We start from the raw sequence: 20,251 nt of genomic DNA on the forward strand, positions 1-20,251 counted from the left end.
TTCGGAGCGCTAAGAGGGTAATAGTGGAAAAAGGAATGTCTTCAAATATAAACTACACAGAATCATTCGGTGAAACTTCTTTCTGATCTGTGCATTCAGCTAACAGAGTTAAACCATACTTTTGATTGAGCAGATCCGAACACTCTTTCTGTAGAAAATGCAACTGGACATTTGGAGCGCTAAGTGGGTAATAGTGGAAATAAGAATATGTTCAAATATAAACTACACAGAAGCATTGTATGAAACTTCTTTCTGTTCTGTGCATTCAACTAACAGAGTTGAACCTTACTTTTGATTGAGCCGTTCTGAAACACTCTTTCTGTAGAAACTGCAATTGCACATTCTGAGCGCTAAGAGGCCTATATTGGGAAAAAGAATGTCTACAAATAAAAACTACACAGAAGAATTGTGTGAAACTTCTTTCTGTTCTGTTTGTTCAACTAAAAGAGTTGAACCTTAGTTTTGATTGAGCCTTTCTGAAACACTCTTTCTGTAGAAAATGCAAGTGGAGATTCGGAGCGCTAAGAGGGTAATAGTGGAAAAAGGAATGTCTCCAAATATAAACTTCACAGAATCATTCTGTGAAACTTCTTTCTGATCTGTGCATTCAGCTAACAGAGTCAAACCATACTTTTGATTGAGCAGATCTGAACACTCTTTCTGTAGAAAATGCAACTGGACATTTGGAGCGCTAAGAGCGTAGTAGTGGAAAAAGGAATATTTTCAAATATAAACTACACAGAAACATTCTGTGAAACTTCTTTCTGATCTGAGCATTCAGCTAACAGAGTTAAACCATACTTTTGATTGAGCAGTTTTGAAACACTCTGTCTGTAGAAAATGCAACTGGACATTCGTAGCGCTAAGTGGGTAATAGTGGAAAAAAGAATATGTTCAAATATAAACTACAAAGAAGCATTGTATGAAACTTCTTTCTGTTCTGTGCATTCAACTAACAGAGTTGAACCTTACTTTTGATTGAGCCGTTCTGAAACACTCTTTCTCTAGAAACTGCAATTGGACATTCTGAGCGCTAAGAGGCCTATATTGGAAAAAGAATGTCTACAAATAAAAACTACACAGAAGAATTGTGTGAAACTACTTTCTGTTCTGTTTGTTCAACTAAAAGAGTTGAACCTTAGTTTTGATTGAGCCGTTCTGAAACACTCTTTCTGTAGAAAATGCAAGTGGAGATTCGGAGCGCTAAGAGGGTAATAGTGGAAAAAGGAATGTCTCCAAATATAAACTACACAGAATCATTCTGTGAAACTTCTTTCTGATCTGTGCATTCAGCTAACAGAGTTAAACCATACTTTTGATTGAGCAGATCTGAACTCTCTTTCTGTAGAAAATGCAACTGGACCTTTGGAGCGCTAAGAGAGTAGTAGTGGAAAAAGGTATATATTCAAATATAAACTACACAGAAGCATTCTGTGAAACTTCTTTCTGATCTGAGAATTCAGCTAACAGAGTTAAACCATACTTTTGATTGAGCAGTTTTGAAACACTCTGTCTGTAGAAAATGCAACTGGACATTCGTAGCGCTAAGTGGGTAATAGTGGAAAAAAGAATATTTTCAAATATAAACTACACAGAAGCATTGTATGAAACTTCTTTCTGTTCTGTGCATTCAACTAACAGAGTTGAACCTTACTTTTGATTGAGCCTTTCTGAAACACTCTTTCTGTAGAAACTGCAATTGGACATTCTGAGCGCTAATAGGACTATATTGGGAAAAATAATATCTTCAAATAAAAACTACACAGAAGCATTGTGTGAAACTTATTTCTGATATGTTCATTAAGCTAACAGAGTTAAACCATACTTTTGATTGCGCAGTTCTGAACACTCTTTCTGTAGAAAATGCAAGTGGACTTTCGGAGCGCTAAGAGGGTAATAGTGGAAAATGGAATATATTCAAATATAAACTACACAGTAGCATTCTGTGAAAATTCTTTCTGTTCTGTGCATTCAACTAACAGAGTTGAACCTTACTTTTGATTGAGCCGTTCTGAAACACTCTTTCGGTAGAAACTGCAATTGGACATGCTAAGCGCTAAGAGGCCTACATTGGGAAGAAAAATATCTTCAAATATAAACTACACAGATGCATTCTGTGAAACTTATTTCTGATCTGTAAATTCAGTTAACAGAGATAAAACATATTTTTGATTGAGCAGTTATGAAACACTCTTTTTGTAGAAAACGCAAGTGGAGATTCAGAGCGCTAAGAGGGTAATAGTGGAAAAAGGAATGTCTTCAAATAGAAACTACACAGAATCATTCGGTGAAACTTCTTTCTGATCTGTGCATTCAGCTAACAGAGTTAAACCATACTTTTGATTGAGCAGATCTGAACACTCTTTCTGTAGAAAATGCAACTGGACATTTCGAGCGCTAAGAGCGTAGTAGTGGAAAAAGGAATATATTCAAATATAAACTACACAGAAGCATTCTGTGAAACTTCTTTCTGATCTGAGCATTCAGCTAACAGAGTTAAACCATACTTTTGATTGAGCAGTTTTGAAACACTCTGTCTGTAGAAAATGCAACTGGACATTCGTAGCGCTAAGTGGGTAATAGTGGAAAAAAGAATATGTTCAAACATAAACTACACAGAAGCATTGTATGAAACTTCTTTCTGTTCTGTGCATTCAACTAACAGAGTTGAACCTTACTTTTGTTTGAGCCGTTCTGAAACACTCTTTCTGTAGAAACTGCAATTGGACATTCTGAGCGCTAAGAGGCCTATATTGGGAAAAAGAATGTCTACAAATAAAAACTACACAGAAGAATTGTGTGAAACTTCTTTCTGTTCTGTTTGTTCAACTAAAAGAGTTGAACGTTAGTTTTGATTGAGCCGTTCTGAAACACACTTTCTGTAGAAAATGCAAGTGGAGATTCGGAGCGCTAAGAGGGTAATAGTGGAAAAAGGAATGTCTCCAAATATAAACTACACAGAATCATTCTGTGAAACTTCTTTCTGATCTGTGCATTCAGCTAACAGAATTAAACCATACATTTGATTGAGCAGATCTGAACACTCTTTCTGTAGAAAATGCAACTGGACATTTGGAGCGCTAAGAGAGTACTAGTGGAAAAAGGAATATATTCAAATATAAACTACACAGAAGCATTCTGTGAAACTTCTTTCTGATCTGAGCATTCAGCTAACAGAGTTAAACCATACTTTTGATTGAGCAGTTTTGAAACACTCTGTCTGTAGACAATGCAACTGGACATTCGTAGCGCTAAGTGGGTAATAGTGGAAAAAAGAATATGTTCAAATATAAACTACACAGAAGCATTGTATGAAACTTCTTTCTGTTCTGTGCATTCAACTAACAGAGTTGAACCTTACTTTTGATTGAGCCTTTCTGAAACACTCTTTCTGTAGAAACTGCAATTGGACATTCTGAGCGCTAAGAGGCCTCTATTGGGAAAAATAATATCTTCAAATAAAAACTACACAGAAGCATTGTGTGAAACTTATTTCTGATATGTTCATTAAGCTAACAGAGTTAAACCATACTTTTGATTGCGCAGTTCTGAACACTCTTTCTGTAGAAAATGCAAGTGGACTTTCGGAGCGCTAAGAGGGTAATAGTGGAAAATGGAATATATTCAAATATAAACTACACAGTAGCATTCTGTGAAAATTCTTTCTGTTCTGTGCATTCAACTAACAGAGTTGAACCTTACTTTTGATTGAGCCGTTCTGAAACACTCTTTCGGTAGAAACTGCAATTGGACATGCTAAGCGCTAAGAGGCCTACATTGGGAAGAAAAATATCTTCAAATATAAACTACACAGATGCATTCTGTGAAACTTATTTCTGATCTGTAAATTCAGTTAACAGAGATAAAACATATTTTTGATTGAGCAGTTATGAAACACTCTTTTTGTAGAAAACGCAAGTGGAGATTCGGAGCGCTAAGAGGGTAATAGTGGAAAAAGGAATGTCTTCAAATAGAAACTACACAGAATCATTCGGTGAAACTTCTTTCTGATCTGTGCATTCAGCTAACAGAGTTAAACCATACTTTTGATTGAGCAGATCTGAACACTCTTTCTGTAGAAAATGCAACTGGACATTTCGAGCGCTAAGAGCGTAGTAGTGGAAAAAGGAATATATTCAAATATAAACTACACAGAAGCATTCTGTGAAACTTCTTTCTGATCTGAGCATTCAGCTAACAGAGTTAAACCATACTTTTGATTGAGCAGTTTTGAAACACTCTGTCTGTAGAAAATGCAACTGGACATTCGTAGCGCTAAGTGGGTAATAGTGGAAAAAAGAATATGTTCAAATATAAACTACACAGAAGCATTGTATGAAACTTCTTTCTGTTCTGTGCATTCAACTAACAGAGTTGAACCTTACTTTTGATTGAGCCGTTCTGAAACACTCTTTCTGTAGAAACTGCAATTGGACATTCTGAGCGCTAAGAGGCCTATATTGGGAAAAAGAATGTCTACAAATAAAAACTACACAGAAGAATTGTGTGAAACATCTTTCTGTTCTGTTTGTTCAACTAAAAGAGTTGAACCTTAGTTTTGATTGAGCCGTTCTGAAACACACTTTCTGTAGAAAATGCAAGTGGAGATTCGGAGCGCTAAGAGGGTAATAGTGGAAAAAGGAATGTCTCCAAATATAAACTACACAGAATCATTCTGTGAAACTTCTTTCTGATCTGTGCATTCAGCTAACAGAGTTAAACCATACTTTTGATTGAGCAGATCTGAACACTCTTTCTGTAGAAAATGCAACTGGACATTTGGAGCGCTAAGAGAGTAGTAGTGGAAAAAGGAATATATTCAAATATAAACTACACAGAAGCATTCTGTGAAACTTCTTTCTGATCTGAGCATTCAGCTAACAGAGTTAAACCATACTTTTGATTGAGCAGTTTTGAAACACTCTGTCTGTAGAAAATGCAACTGGACTTTCGTAGCACTAAGTGGGTAATAGTGGAAAAAAGAATATGTTCAAATATAAACTACACAGAAGCATTGTATGAAACTTCTTTCTGTTCTGTGCATTCAACTAACAGAGTTGAACCTTACTTTTGATTGAGCCTTTCTGAAACACTCTTTCTGTAGAAACTGCAATTGGACATTCTGAGCGCTAAGAGGCCTCTATTGGGAAAAATAATATCTTCAAATAAAAACTACACAGAAGCATTGTGTGAAACTTATTTCTGATATGTTCATTAAGCTAACAGAGTTAAACCATACTTTTGATTGCGCAGTTCTGAACACTCTTTCTGTAGAAAATGCAAGTGGACATTCGGAGCGCTAAGAGGGTAATAGTGGAAAAAGGAATATATTCAAATATAAACTACACAGTAGCATTCTGTGAAACTTCTTTCTGTTCTGTGCATTCAACTAACAGAGTTGAACCTTACTTTTGATTGAGCCGTTCTGAAACACTCTTTCTGTAGAAACTGCAATTGGACATGCTAAGCGCTAAGAGGCCTACATTGGGAAAAAGAATATCTTCAAATAAAAACTACACAGATGCATTCTGTGAAACTTATTTCTGATCTGTAAATTCAGTTAACAGAGATAAAACTTATTTTTGATTGAGCAGTTATGAAACACTCTTTTTGTAGAAAATGCAAGTGGAGATTCGGAGCGCTAAGAGGGTAATAGTGGAAAAAGGAATGTCTTCAAATATAAACTACACAGAATCATTAGGTGAAACTTCTTTCTGATCTGTGCATTCAGCTAACAGAGTTAAACCATACTTTTGATTGAGCAGATCTGAACACTCTTTCTGTAGAAAATGCAACTGGACATTTCGAGCGCTAAGAGCGTAGTAGTGGAAAAAGGAATATATTCAAATATAAACTACACAGAATCATTCTGTGAAACTTCTTTCTGATCTGATCATTCAGCTAACAGAGTTAAACCATACTTTTGATTGAGCAGTTTTGAAACACTCTGTCTGTTGAAAATGCAACTGGACATTCGTAGCACTAAGTGGGTAATAGTGGAAAAAAGAATATGTTCAAATATGAACTACACAGAAGCATTGTATGAAACTTCTTTGTGTTCTGTGCATTCAACTAACAGAGTTGAACCTTACTTTTGATTGAGCCGTTCTGAAACACTCTTTCTGTAGAAACTGCAATTGGACATTCTGAGCGCTAAGAGGCCTATATTGGGAAAAAGAATGTCTACAAATAAAAACTACAAAGAAGAATTGTGTGAAACTTCTTTCTGTTCTGTTTGTTCAACTAAAAGAGTTGAACCTTAGTTTTGATTGAGCAGTTCTGAAACACTCTTTCTGTAGAAAATACAAGTGGAGATTCGGAGCGCTAAGAGGGTAATAGTGGAAAAAGGAATGTCTCCAAATATAAACTACACAGAATCATTCTGTGAAACTTCTTTCTGATCTGTGCATTCAGCTAACAGAGTTAAACCATACTTTTGATTGAGCAGATCTGAACTCTCTTTCTGTAGAAAATGCAACTGGACATTTGGAGCGCTAAGAGAGTAGTAGTGGAAAAAGGAATATATTCAAATATAAACTACACAGAAGCATTCTGTGAAACTTCTTTCTGATCTGAGCATTCAGCTAACAGAGTTAAACCATACATTTGATTGAGCAGTTTTGAAACACTCTGTCTGTAGAGAATGCAACTGGACATTCGTAGCGCTAAGTGGGTAATAGTGGAAAAAAGAATATGTTCAAATATAAACTACACAGAAGCATTGTATGAAACTTCTTTCTGTTCTGTGCATTCAACTAACAGAGTTGAACCTTACTTTTGATTGAGCCTTTCTGAAACACTCTTTCTGTAGAAACTGCAATTGGACATTCTGAGCGCTAAGAGGACTCTATTGGGAAAAATAATATCTTCAAATAAAAACTACACAGAAGCATTGTGTGAAACTTATTTCTGATATGTTCATTAAGCTAACAGAGTTAAACCATACTTTTGATTGCGCAGTTCTGAACACTCTTTCTGTAGAAAATGCAAGTGGACTTTCGGAGCGCTAAGAGGGTAATAGTGGAAAATGGAATATATTCAAATATAAACTACACAGTAGCATTCTGTGAAAATTCTTTCTGTTCTGTGCATTCAACTAACAGAGTTGAACCTTACTTTTGATTGAGCCGTTCTGAAACACTCTTTCGGTAGAAACTGCAATTGGACATGCTAAGCGCTAAGAGGCCTACATTGGGAAGAAAAATATCTTCAAATATAAACTACACAGATGCATTCTGTGAAACTTATTTCTGATCTGTAAATTCAGTTAACAGAGATAAAACATATTTTTGATTGAGCAGTTATGAAACACTCTTTTTGTAGAAAACGCAAGTGGAGATTCAGAGCGCTAAGAGGGTAATAGTGGAAAAAGGAATGTCTTCAAATAGAAACTACACAGAATCATTCGGTGAAACTTCTTTCTGATCTGTGCATTCAGCTAACAGAGTTAAACCATACTTTTGATTGAGCAGATCTGAACACTCTTTCTGTAGAAAATGCAACTGGACATTTCGAGCGCTAAGAGCGTAGTAGTGGAAAAAGGAATATATTCAAATATAAACTACACAGAAGCATTCTGTGAAACTTCTTTCTGATCTGAGCATTCAGCTAACAGAGTTAAACCATACTTTTGATTGAGCAGTTTTGAAACACTCTGTCTGTAGAAAATGCAACTGGACATTCGTAGCGCTAAGTGGGTAATAGTGGAAAAAAGAATATGTTCAAACATAAACTACACAGAAGCATTGTATGAAACTTCTTTCTGTTCTGTGCATTCAACTAACAGAGTTGAACCTTACTTTTGTTTGAGCCGTTCTGAAACACTCTTTCTGTAGAAACTGCAATTGGACATTCTGAGCGCTAAGAGGCCTATATTGGGAAAAAGAATGTCTACAAATAAAAACTACACAGAAGAATTGTGTGAAACTTCTTTCTGTTCTGTTTGTTCAACTAAAAGAGTTGAACGTTAGTTTTGATTGAGCCGTTCTGAAACACACTTTCTGTAGAAAATGCAAGTGGAGATTCGGAGCGCTAAGAGGGTAATAGTGGAAAAAGGAATGTCTCCAAATATAAACTACACAGAATCATTCTGTGAAACTTCTTTCTGATCTGTGCATTCAGCTAACAGAATTAAACCATACATTTGATTGAGCAGATCTGAACACTCTTTCTGTAGAAAATGCAACTGGACATTTGGAGCGCTAAGAGAGTACTAGTGGAAAAAGGAATATATTCAAATATAAACTACACAGAAGCATTCTGTGAAACTTCTTTCTGATCTGAGCATTCAGCTAACAGAGTTAAACCATACTTTTGATTGAGCAGTTTTGAAACACTCTGTCTGTAGACAATGCAACTGGACATTCGTAGCGCTAAGTGGGTAATAGTGGAAAAAAGAATATGTTCAAATATAAACTACACAGAAGCATTGTATGAAACTTCTTTCTGTTCTGTGCATTCAACTAACAGAGTTGAACCTTACTTTTGATTGAGCCTTTCTGAAACACTCTTTCTGTAGAAACTGCAATTGGACATTCTGAGCGCTAAGAGGCCTCTATTGGGAAAAATAATATCTTCAAATAAAAACTACACAGAAGCATTGTGTGAAACTTATTTCTGATATGTTCATTAAGCTAACAGAGTTAAACCATACTTTTGATTGCGCAGTTCTGAACACTCTTTCTGTAGAAAATGCAAGTGGACTTTCGGAGCGCTAAGAGGGTAATAGTGGAAAATGGAATATATTCAAATATAAACTACACAGTAGCATTCTGTGAAAATTCTTTCTGTTCTGTGCATTCAACTAACAGAGTTGAACCTTACTTTTGATTGAGCCGTTCTGAAACACTCTTTCGGTAGAAACTGCAATTGGACATGCTAAGCGCTAAGAGGCCTACATTGGGAAGAAAAATATCTTCAAATATAAACTACACAGATGCATTCTGTGAAACTTATTTCTGATCTGTAAATTCAGTTAACAGAGATAAAACATATTTTTGATTGAGCAGTTATGAAACACTCTTTTTGTAGAAAACGCAAGTGGAGATTCGGAGCGCTAAGAGGGTAATAGTGGAAAAAGGAATGTCTTCAAATAGAAACTACACAGAATCATTCGGTGAAACTTCTTTCTGATCTGTGCATTCAGCTAACAGAGTTAAACCATACTTTTGATTGAGCAGATCTGAACACTCTTTCTGTAGAAAATGCAACTGGACATTTCGAGCGCTAAGAGCGTAGTAGTGGAAAAAGGAATATATTCAAATATAAACTACACAGAAGCATTCTGTGAAACTTCTTTCTGATCTGAGCATTCAGCTAACAGAGTTAAACCATACTTTTGATTGAGCAGTTTTGAAACACTCTGTCTGTAGAAAATGCAACTGGACATTCGTAGCGCTAAGTGGGTAATAGTGGAAAAAAGAATATGTTCAAATATAAACTACACAGAAGCATTGTATGAAACTTCTTTCTGTTCTGTGCATTCAACTAACAGAGTTGAACCTTACTTTTGATTGAGCCGTTCTGAAACACTCTTTCTGTAGAAACTGCAATTGGACATTCTGAGCGCTAAGAGGCCTATATTGGGAAAAAGAATGTCTACAAATAAAAACTACACAGAAGAATTGTGTGAAACATCTTTCTGTTCTGTTTGTTCAACTAAAAGAGTTGAACCTTAGTTTTGATTGAGCCGTTCTGAAACACACTTTCTGTAGAAAATGCAAGTGGAGATTCGGAGCGCTAAGAGGGTAATAGTGGAAAAAGGAATGTCTCCAAATATAAACTACACAGAATCATTCTGTGAAACTTCTTTCTGATCTGTGCATTCAGCTAACAGAGTTAAACCATACTTTTGATTGAGCAGATCTGAACACTCTTTCTGTAGAAAATGCAACTGGACATTTGGAGCGCTAAGAGAGTAGTAGTGGAAAATGGAATATATTCAAATATAAACTACACAGAAGGATTCTGTGAAACTTCTTTCTGATCTGAGCATTCAGCTAACAGAGTTAAACCATACTTTTGATTGAGCAGTTTTGAAACACTCTGTCTGTAGAAAATGCAACTGGACTTTCGTAGCACTAAGTGGGTAATAGTGGAAAAAAGAATATGTTCAAATATAAACTACACAGAAGCATTGTATGAAACTTCTTTCTGTTCTGTGCATTCAACTAACAGAGTTGAACCTTACTTTTGATTGAGCCTTTCTGAAACACTCTTTCTGTAGAAACTGCAATTGGACATTCTGAGCGCTAAGAGGCCTCTATTGGGAAAAATAATATCTTCAAATAAAAACTACACAGAAGCATTGTGTGAAACTTATTTCTGATATGTTCATTAAGCTAACAGAGTTAAACCATACTTTTGATTGCGCAGTTCTGAACACTCTTTCTGTAGAAAATGCAAGTGGACATTCGGAGCGCTAAGAGGGTAATAGTGGAAAAAGGAATATATTCAAATATAAACTACACAGTAGCATTCTGTGAAACTTCTTTCTGTTCTGTGCATTCAACTAACAGAGTTGAACCTTACTTTTGATTGAGCCGTTCTGAAACACTCTTTCTGTAGAAACTGCAATTGGACATGCTAAGCGCTAAGAGGCCTACATTGGGAAAAAGAATATCTTCAAATAAAAACTACACAGATGCATTCTGTGAAACTTATTTCTGATCTGTAAATTCAGTTAACAGAGATAAAACTTATTTTTGATTGAGCAGTTATGAAACACTCTTTTTGTAGAAAATGCAAGTGGAGATTCGGAGCGCTAAGAGGGTAATAGTGGAAAAAGGAATGTCTTCAAATATAAACTACACAGAATCATTAGGTGAAACTTCTTTCTGATCTGTGCATTCAGCTAACAGAGTTAAACCATACTTTTGATTGAGCAGATCTGAACACTCTTTCTGTAGAAAATGCAACTGGACATTTCGAGCGCTAAGAGCGTAGTAGTGGAAAAAGGAATATATTCAAATATAAACTACACAGAATCATTCTGTGAAACTTCTTTCTGATCTGATCATTCAGCTAACAGAGTTAAACCATACTTTTGATTGAGCAGTTTTGAAACACTCTGTCTGTTGAAAATGCAACTGGACATTCGTAGCACTAAGTGGGTAATAGTGGAAAAAAGAATATGTTCAAATATGAACTACACAGAAGCATTGTATGAAACTTCTTTGTGTTCTGTGCATTCAACTAACAGAGTTGAACCTTACTTTTGATTGAGCCGTTCTGAAACACTCTTTCTGTAGAAACTGCAATTGGACATTCTGAGCGCTAAGAGGCCTATATTGGGAAAAAGAATGTCTACAAATAAAAACTACAAAGAAGAATTGTGTGAAACTTCTTTCTGTTCTGTTTGTTCAACTAAAAGAGTTGAACCTTAGTTTTGATTGAGCAGTTCTGAAACACTCTTTCTGTAGAAAATACAAGTGGAGATTCGGAGCGCTAAGAGGGTAATAGTGGAAAAAGGAATGTCTCCAAATATAAACTACACAGAATCATTCTGTGAAACTTCTTTCTGATCTGTGCATTCAGCTAACAGAGTTAAACCATACTTTTGATTGAGCAGATCTGAACTCTCTTTCTGTAGAAAATGCAACTGGACATTTGGAGCGCTAAGAGAGTAGTAGTGGAAAAAGGAATATATTCAAATATAAACTACACAGAAGCATTCTGTGAAACTTCTTTCTGATCTGAGCATTCAGCTAACAGAGTTAAACCATACATTTGATTGAGCAGTTTTGAAACACTCTGTCTGTAGAGAATGCAACTGGACATTCGTAGCGCTAAGTGGGTAATAGTGGAAAAAAGAATATGTTCAAATATAAACTACACAGAAGCATTGTATGAAACTTCTTTCTGTTCTGTGCATTCAACTAACAGAGTTGAACCTTACTTTTGATTGAGCCTTTCTGAAACACTCTTTCTGTAGAAACTGCAATTGGACATTCTGAGCGCTAAGAGGACTCTATTGGGAAAAATAATATCTTCAAATAAAAACTACACAGAAGCATTGTGTGAAACTTATTTCTGATATGTTCATTAAGCTAACAGAGTTAAACCATACTTTTGATTGCGCAGTTCTGAACACTCTTTCTGTAGAAAATGCAAGTGGACATTCGGAGCGCTAAGAGGGTAATAGTGGAAAAAGGAATATATTCAAATATAAACTACACAGTAGCATTCTGTGAAAATTCTTTCTGTTCTGTGCATTCAACTAACAGAGTTGAACCTTACTTTTGATTGAGCCTTTCTGAAACACTCTTTCTGTAGAAACTGCAATTGGACATGCTAAGCGCTAAGAGGCCTACATTTGGAAAAAGAATATCTTCAAATAAAAACTACACAGATGCATTCTGTGAAACTTATTTCTGATCTGTAAATTCAGTTAACAGAGTTAAAACATATTTTTGATTGAGCAGTTATGAAACACTCTTTTTGTAGAAAATGCAAGTGGAAATTCGGAGCGCTAAGAGGGTAATAGTGGAAAAAGGAATGTCTTCAAATATAAACTACACAGAATCATTCGGTGAAACTTCTTTCTGATCTGTGCATTCAGCTAACAGAGTTAAACCATACTTTTGATTGAGCAGATCTGAACACTCTTTCTGTAGAAAATGCAACTGGACATTTGGAGCGCTAAGAGCGTAGTAGTGGAAAAAGGAATATATTCAAATATAAACTACACAGAAGCATTCTGTGAAACTTCTTTCTGATCTGAGCATTCAGCTAACAGAGTTAAACCATACTTTTGATTGAGCAGTTTTGAAACACTCTGTCTGTAGAAAATGCAACTGGACATTCGTAGCGCTAAGTGGGTAATAGTGGAAAAAAGAATATGTTCAAATATAAACTAGACAGAAGCATTGTATGAAACTTCTTTCTGTTCTGTGCATTCAACTAACAGAGTTGAACCTTACTTTTGATTGAGCCGATCTGAAACACTCTTTCTGTAGAAACTGCAATTGGACATTCTGAGCGCTAAGAGGCCTATATTGGGAAAAAGAATGTCTACAAATAAAAACTACACAGAAGAATTGTGTGAAACTTCTTTCTGTTCTGTTTGTTCAACTAAAAGAGTTGAACCTTAGTTTTGATTGAGCCGTTCTGAAACACTCTTTCTGTAGAAATTGCAAGTGGAGATTCGGAGCGCTAAGAGGGTAATAGTGGAAAAAGGAATGTCTCCAAATATAACCTACACAAAATCATTCTGTGAAACTTCTTTCTGATCTGTGCATTCAGCTAACAGAGTTAAAACATACTTTTGATTGAGCAGATCTGAACACTCTTTCTGTAGAAAATGCAACTGGACATTTGGAGCGCTAAGAGAGTAGTAGTGGAAAAAGGAATATATTCAAATATAAACTACACAGAAGCATTCTGTGAAACTTCTTTCTGATCTGAGCATTCAGCTAACAGAGTTAAACCATACTTTTGATTGAGCAGTTTTGAAACACTCTGTCTGTAGGAAATGCAACTGGACATTCGTAGCGCTAAGTGGGTAATAGTGGAAAAAAGAATATGTTCAAATATAAACTACACAGAAGCATTGTATGAAACTTCTTTCTGTTCTGTGCATTCAAATAACAGAGTTGAACCTTAATTTTGATTGAGCGTTTCTGAAACACTCTTTCTGTAGAAACTGCAATTGGACATTCTGAGCGCTAAGAGGCCTCTATTGGGAAAAATAATATCTTCAAATAAAAACTATACAGAAGCATTGTGTGAAACTTATTTCTGATATGTTCATTTAGCTAACAGAGTTAAAACATACTTTTGATTGCGCAGTTCTGAACACTCTTTCTGTAGAAAATGCAAGTGGACATTCGGAGCGCTAAGAGGGTAATAGTGGAAAAAGTAATATATTCAAATATAAACTACACAGTAGCATTCTGTGAAAGTTCTTTCTGTTCTGTGCATTCAACTAACAGAGTTGAACCTTACTTTTGATTGAGCCGTTCTGAAACACTCTTTCTGTAGAAACTGCAATTGGACATGCTAAGCGCTAAGAGGCCTACATTGGGAAAAAAAATATCTTCAAATAAAAACTACACAGATGCATTCTGTGAAACTTATTTCTGATCTGTAAATTCAGTTAACAGAGATAAAACATATTTTTGATTGAGCAGTTATGAAACACTCTTTTTGTAGAAAATGCAAGTGGAGATTCGGAGCGCTAAGAGGGTAATAGTGGAAAAAGGAATGTCTTCAAATATAAACTACACAGAATCATTTGGTGAAACTTCTTTCTGATCTGTGCATTCAGCTAACAGAGTTAAACCATACTTTTGATTGAGCAGATCTGAACACTCTTTCTGTAGAAAATGCAACTGGACATTTGGAGCGCTAAGAGCGTAGTAGTGGAAAAAGGAATATATTCAAATATAAACTACACAGAAGCATTCTGTGAAACTTCTTTCTGATCTGAGCATTCAGCTAACAGAGTTAAACCATACTTTTGATTGAGCAGTTTTGAAACACTCTGTCTGTAGAAAATGCAACTGGACATTCGTAGCGCTAAGTCGGTAATAGTGGAAAAAAGAATATGTTGAAATATAAACTACACAGAAGCATTGTATTAAACTTCTTTCTGTTCTGTGCATTCAACTAACAGAGTTGAACCTTACTTTTGATTGAGCCGTTCTGAAAGACTCTTTCTGTAGAAACTGCAATTGGACATTCTGAGCGCTAAGAGGCCTATATTGGGAAAAAGAATGTCTACAAATAAAAACTACACAGAAGAATTGTGTGAAACTTCTTTCTGTTCTGTTTGTTCAACTAAAAGAGTTGAACCTAAGTTTTGATTGAGCCGTTCTGAAACACTCTTTCTGTAGAAAATGCAAGTGGAGATTTGGAGCGCTAAGAGGGTAATAGTGGAAAAAGGAATGTCTCCAAATATAAACTGCACAGAATCATTCTGTGAAACTTCTTTCTGATCTGTGCATTCAGCTAACAGAGTTAAACCATACTTTTGATTGAGCAGATCTGAACACTCTTTCTGTAGAAAATGCAACTGGACATTTGGAGCGCTAAGAGAGTAGTAGTGGAAAAAGGAATATATTCAAATATAAACTACACAGAAGCATTCTGTGAAACTTCTTTCTGATCTGAGCATTCAGCTAACAGAGTTAAACCATACTTTTGATTGAGCAGTTTTGAAACACTCTGTCTGTAGAAAATGCAACTGGACATTCGTAGCGCTAAGTCTGTAATAGTGGAAAAAAGAATATGTTCAAATATAAACTACACAGAAGCATTGTATGAAACTTCTTTCTGTTCTGTGCATTCAACTAACAGAGTTGAACCTTACTTTTGATTGAGCCTTTCTGAAACACTCTTTCTGTAGAAACTGCAATTGGACATTCTGAGCGCTAAGATGCCTCTATTGGGAAAAATAAAATCTTCAAATAAAAACTACACAGAAGCATTGTGTGAAACTTATTTCTGATATGTTCATTAAGCTAACAGAGTTAAACCATACTTTTGATTGCGCAGTTCTGAACACTCTTTCTGTAGAAAATGCAAGTGGACATTCGGAGCGCTAAGAGGGTAATAGTGGAAAAAGGAATATATTCAAATATAAACTACACAGTAGCATTCTGTGAAAATTCCTTCTGTTCTGTGCATTCAACTAACAGAGTTGAACCTTACTTTTGATTGAGCCGTTCTGAAACACTCTTTCTGTAGAAACTGCAATTGGACATGCTAAGCGCTAAGAGGCCTACATTGGGAAAAAGTATATCTTCAAATAAAAACTACACAGATGCATTCTGTGAAACTTATTTCTGATCTGTAAATTCAGTTAACAGAGATAAAACATATTTTTGATTGAGCAGTTATGAAACACTCTTTTTGTAGATAATGCAAGTGGAGATTCGGAGCGCTAAGTGGGTAATAGTGGAAAAAGGAATGTCTTCAAATATAAACTACACAGAATCATTCGGTGAAACTTCTTTCTGATCTGTGCATTCAGCTAACAGAGTTAAACCATACTTTTGATTGAGCAGATCTGAACACTCTTTCTGTAGAAAATGCAACTGGACATTTGGAGCGCTAAGAACGTAGTAGTGGAAAAAGGAATATATTCAAATATAAACTACACAGAAGCATTCTGTGAAACTTCTTTCTGATCTGAGCATTCAGCTAACAGAGTTAAACCATACTTTTGATTGAGCAGTTTTGAAACACTCTGTCTGTAGAAAATGCAACTGGACATTCGTAGCGCTAAGTGGGTAATAGTGGAAAAAAGAATATGTTCAAATATGAACTACACAGAAGCATTGTATGAAACTTCTTTGTGTTCTGTGCATTCAACTAACAGAGTTGAACCTTACTTTTGATTGAGCCGTTCTGAAACACTCTTTCTGTAGAAACTGCAATTGGACATTCTGAGCGCTAAGAGGCCTATATTGGGAAAAAGAATGTCTACAAATAAAAACTACACAGAAGAATTGTGTGAAACTTCTTTCTGTTCTGTTTGTTCAACTAAAAGAGTTGAACCTTAGTTTTGATTGAGCCGTTCTGAAACACTCTTTCTGTAGAAAATGCAAGTGGAGATTCGGAGCGCTAAGAGGGTAATAGTGGAAAAAGGAATGTCTCCATATATAAACTACACAGAATCATTCTGTGAAACTTCTTTCTGATCTGTGCATTCAGCTAACAGAGTTAAACCATACTTTTGATTGAGCAGATCTGAACTCTCTTTCTGTAGAAAATGCAACTGGACATTTGGAGCGCTAAGAGAGTAGTAGTGGAAAAAGGAATAAATTCAAATATAAACTACACAGAAGCATTCTGTGAAACTTCTTTCTGATCTGAGCATTCAGCTAACAGAGTTAAACCATACATTTGATTGAGCAGTTTTGAAACACTCTGTCTGTAGAAAATGCAACTGGACATTCGTAGCGCTAAGTGGGTAATAGTGGAAAAAAGAATATGTTCAAATATAAACTACACAGAAGCATTGTATGAAACTTCTTTCTGTTCTGTGCATTCAACTAACAGAGTTGAACCTTACTTTTGATTGAGCCTTTCTGAAACACTCTTTCTGTAGAAACTGCAATTGGACATTCTGAGCGCTAAGAGGCCTCTATTGGGAAAAATAATAACTTCAAATAAAAACTACACAGAAGCATTGTGTGAAACTTATTTCTGATATGTTCATTAAGCTAACAGAGTTAAACCATACTTTTGATTGCGCAGTTCTGAACACTCTTTCTGTAGAAAATGCAAGTGGACATTCGGAGCGCTAAGAGGGTAATAGTGGAAAAAGGAATATATTCAAATATAAACTACACAGTAGCATTCTGTGAAAATTCTTTCTGTTCTGTGCATTCAAATAACAGAGTTGAACCTTACTTTTGATTGAGCCGTTCTGAAACACTCTTTCTGTAGAAACTGCAATTGGACATGCTAAGCGCTAAGAGGCCTACATTGGGAAAAAGAATATCTTCAAATAAAAACTACACAGATGCATTCTGTGAAACTTATTTCTGATCTGTAAATTCAGTTAACAGAGATAAAACATATTTTTGATTGAGCAGTTATGACACACTCTTTTTGTAGAAAATGCAAGAGGAGATTCGGAGCGCTAAGAGGGTAATAGTGGAAAAAGGAATGTCTTCAAATATAAACTACACAGAATCATTCGGTGAAACTTCTTTCTGATCTGTGCATTCAGCTAACAGAGTTAAACCATACTTTTGATTGAGCAGATCTGAACACTCTTTCTGTAGAAAATGCAACTGGACATTTGGAGCGCTAAGAGCGTAGTAGTGGAAAAAGGAATATATTCAAATATAAACTACACAGAAGCATTCTGTGAAACTTCTTTCTGATCTGAGCATTCAGCTAACAGAGTTAAAATATACTTTTGATTGAGCAGTTTTGAAACACTCTGTCTGTAGAAAATGCAACTGGACATTCGTAGGGCTAAGTGGGTAATAGTGGAAAAAAGAATATGTTCAAATATAAACTACACAGAATCATTGTATGAAACTTCTTTCTGTTCTGTGCATTCAACTAACAGAGTTAAACCTTACTTTTTATTGAGCCGATCTGAAACACTCTTTCTGTAGAAACTGCAATTGGACATTCTGAGCGCTAAGAGGCCTATATTGGGAAAAAGAATGTCTACAAATAAAAACTACACAGAAGAATTGTGTGAAACTTCTTTCTGTTCTGTTTGTTCAACTAAAAGAGTTGAACCTTAGTTTTGATTGAGCCGTTCTGAAACACTCTTTCTGTAGAAAATGCAAGTGGAGATTCGGAGCGCTAAGAGTGTAATAGTGGAAAAAGGAATGTCTCGAAATATAAACTACACAGAATCATTCTGTGAAACTTCTTTTTGATCTGTGCATTCAGCTAACAGTGTTAAATCATACTTTTGATTGAGCAGATCTGAACTCTCTTTCTGTGGAAAATGCAACTGGACATTTGGAGCGCTAAGAGAGTAGTAGTGGAAAAAGGAATATATTCAAATATAAACTATACAGAAGCATTCTGTGAAACTTCTTTCAGATCTGAGCATTCAGCTAACAGAGTTAAACCATACTTTTGATTGAGCAGTTTTGAAACACTCTGTCTGTAGAAAATGCAACTGGACATTCGTAGCGCTAAGTGGGTAATAGTGGAAAAAAGAATGTGTTCAAATATAAACTACACAGAAGCATTGTATGAAACTTCTTTCTGTTCTGTGCATTCAACTAACAGAGTTGAACCTTACTTTTGATTGAGCCTTTCTGAAACACTCTTTCTGTAGAAACTGCAATTGGACATTCTGAGCGCTAAGATGCCTCTATTGGGAAAAATAATATCTTCAAATAAAAACTACACAGAAGCATTGTGTGAAACTTATTTCTGATATGTTCATTAAGCTAACAGAGTTAAACCATACTTTTGATTGCGCAGTTCTGAACACTCTTTCTGTAGAAAATGCAAGTGGACATTCGGAGCGCTAAGAGGGTAATAGTGGAAAAAGGAATATATTCAAATATAAACTACACAGTAGCATTCTGTGAAAATTCTTTCTGTTCTGTGCATTCAACTAACAGAGTTGAACCTTACTTTTGATTGAGCCGTTCTGAAACACTCTTTCTGTAGAAACTGCAATTGGACATGCTAAGCGCTAAGAGGCCTACATTGGGAAAAAGAATATCTTCAAATAAAAACTACACAGATGCATTCTGTGAAACTTATTTCTGATCTGTAAATTCAGTTAACAGAGATAAAACATATTTTTGATTGAGCAGTTATGAAACACTCTTTTTGTAGAAAATGCAAGTGGAGATTCGGAGCGCTAAGAGGGTAATAGTGGAAAAAGGAATGTCTTCAAATATAAACTACACAGAATCATTCGGTGAAACTTCTTTCTGATCTGTGCATTCAGCTAACAGAGTTAAACCATACTTTTGATTGAGCAGATCTGAACACTCTTTCTGTAGAAAATGCAACTGGACATTTGGAGCGCTAAGAGCGTAGTAGTGGAAAAAGGAATATATTCAAATATAAACTACACAGAAGCATTCTGTGAAACTTCTTTCTCATCTGAGCATTCAGCTAACAGAGTTAAACCATACTTTTGATTGAGCAGTTTTGAAACACTCTGTCTGTAGAAAATGCAACTGGACATTCGTAGCGCTAAGTGGGTAATAGTGGAAAAAAGAATATGTTCAAATATAAACTACACAGAAGCATTGTATGAAACTTCTTTCTGTTCTGTGCATTCAACTAACAGAGTTGAACCTTACTTTTGATTGAGCCGATCTGAAACACTCTTTCTGTAGAAACTGCAATTGGACATTCTGAGCGCTAAGAGGCCTATATTGGGAAAAAGAATGTCTACAAATAAAAACTACACAGAAGAATTGTGTGAAACTTCTTTCTGTTCTGTTTGTTCAACTAAAAGAGTTGAACCTTAGTTTTGATTGAGCCGTTCTGAAACACTCTTTCTGTAGAAAATGCAAGTGGAGATTCGGAGCGCTAAGAGGGTAATAGTGGAAAAAGGAATGTCTCCAAATATAACCTACACAAAATCATTCTGTGAAACTTCTTTCTGATCTGTGCATTCAGCTAACAGATTTAAAACATACTTTTGATTGAGCAGATCTGAACACTCTTTCTGTAGAAAATGCAACTGGACATTTGGAGCGCTAAGAGAGTAGTAGTGGAAAAAGGAATATATTCAAATATAAACTACACAGAAGCATTCTGTGAAACTTCTTTCTGATCTGAGCATTCAGCTAACAGAGTT

The sequence above is a fragment of the Symphalangus syndactylus genome, chromosome 6 (genome assembly GCF_028878055.3).
Source record: "Symphalangus syndactylus isolate Jambi chromosome 6, NHGRI_mSymSyn1-v2.1_pri, whole genome shotgun sequence".
In the NCBI taxonomy this organism is placed as follows: Eukaryota; Metazoa; Chordata; class Mammalia; order Primates; family Hylobatidae; genus Symphalangus; species Symphalangus syndactylus.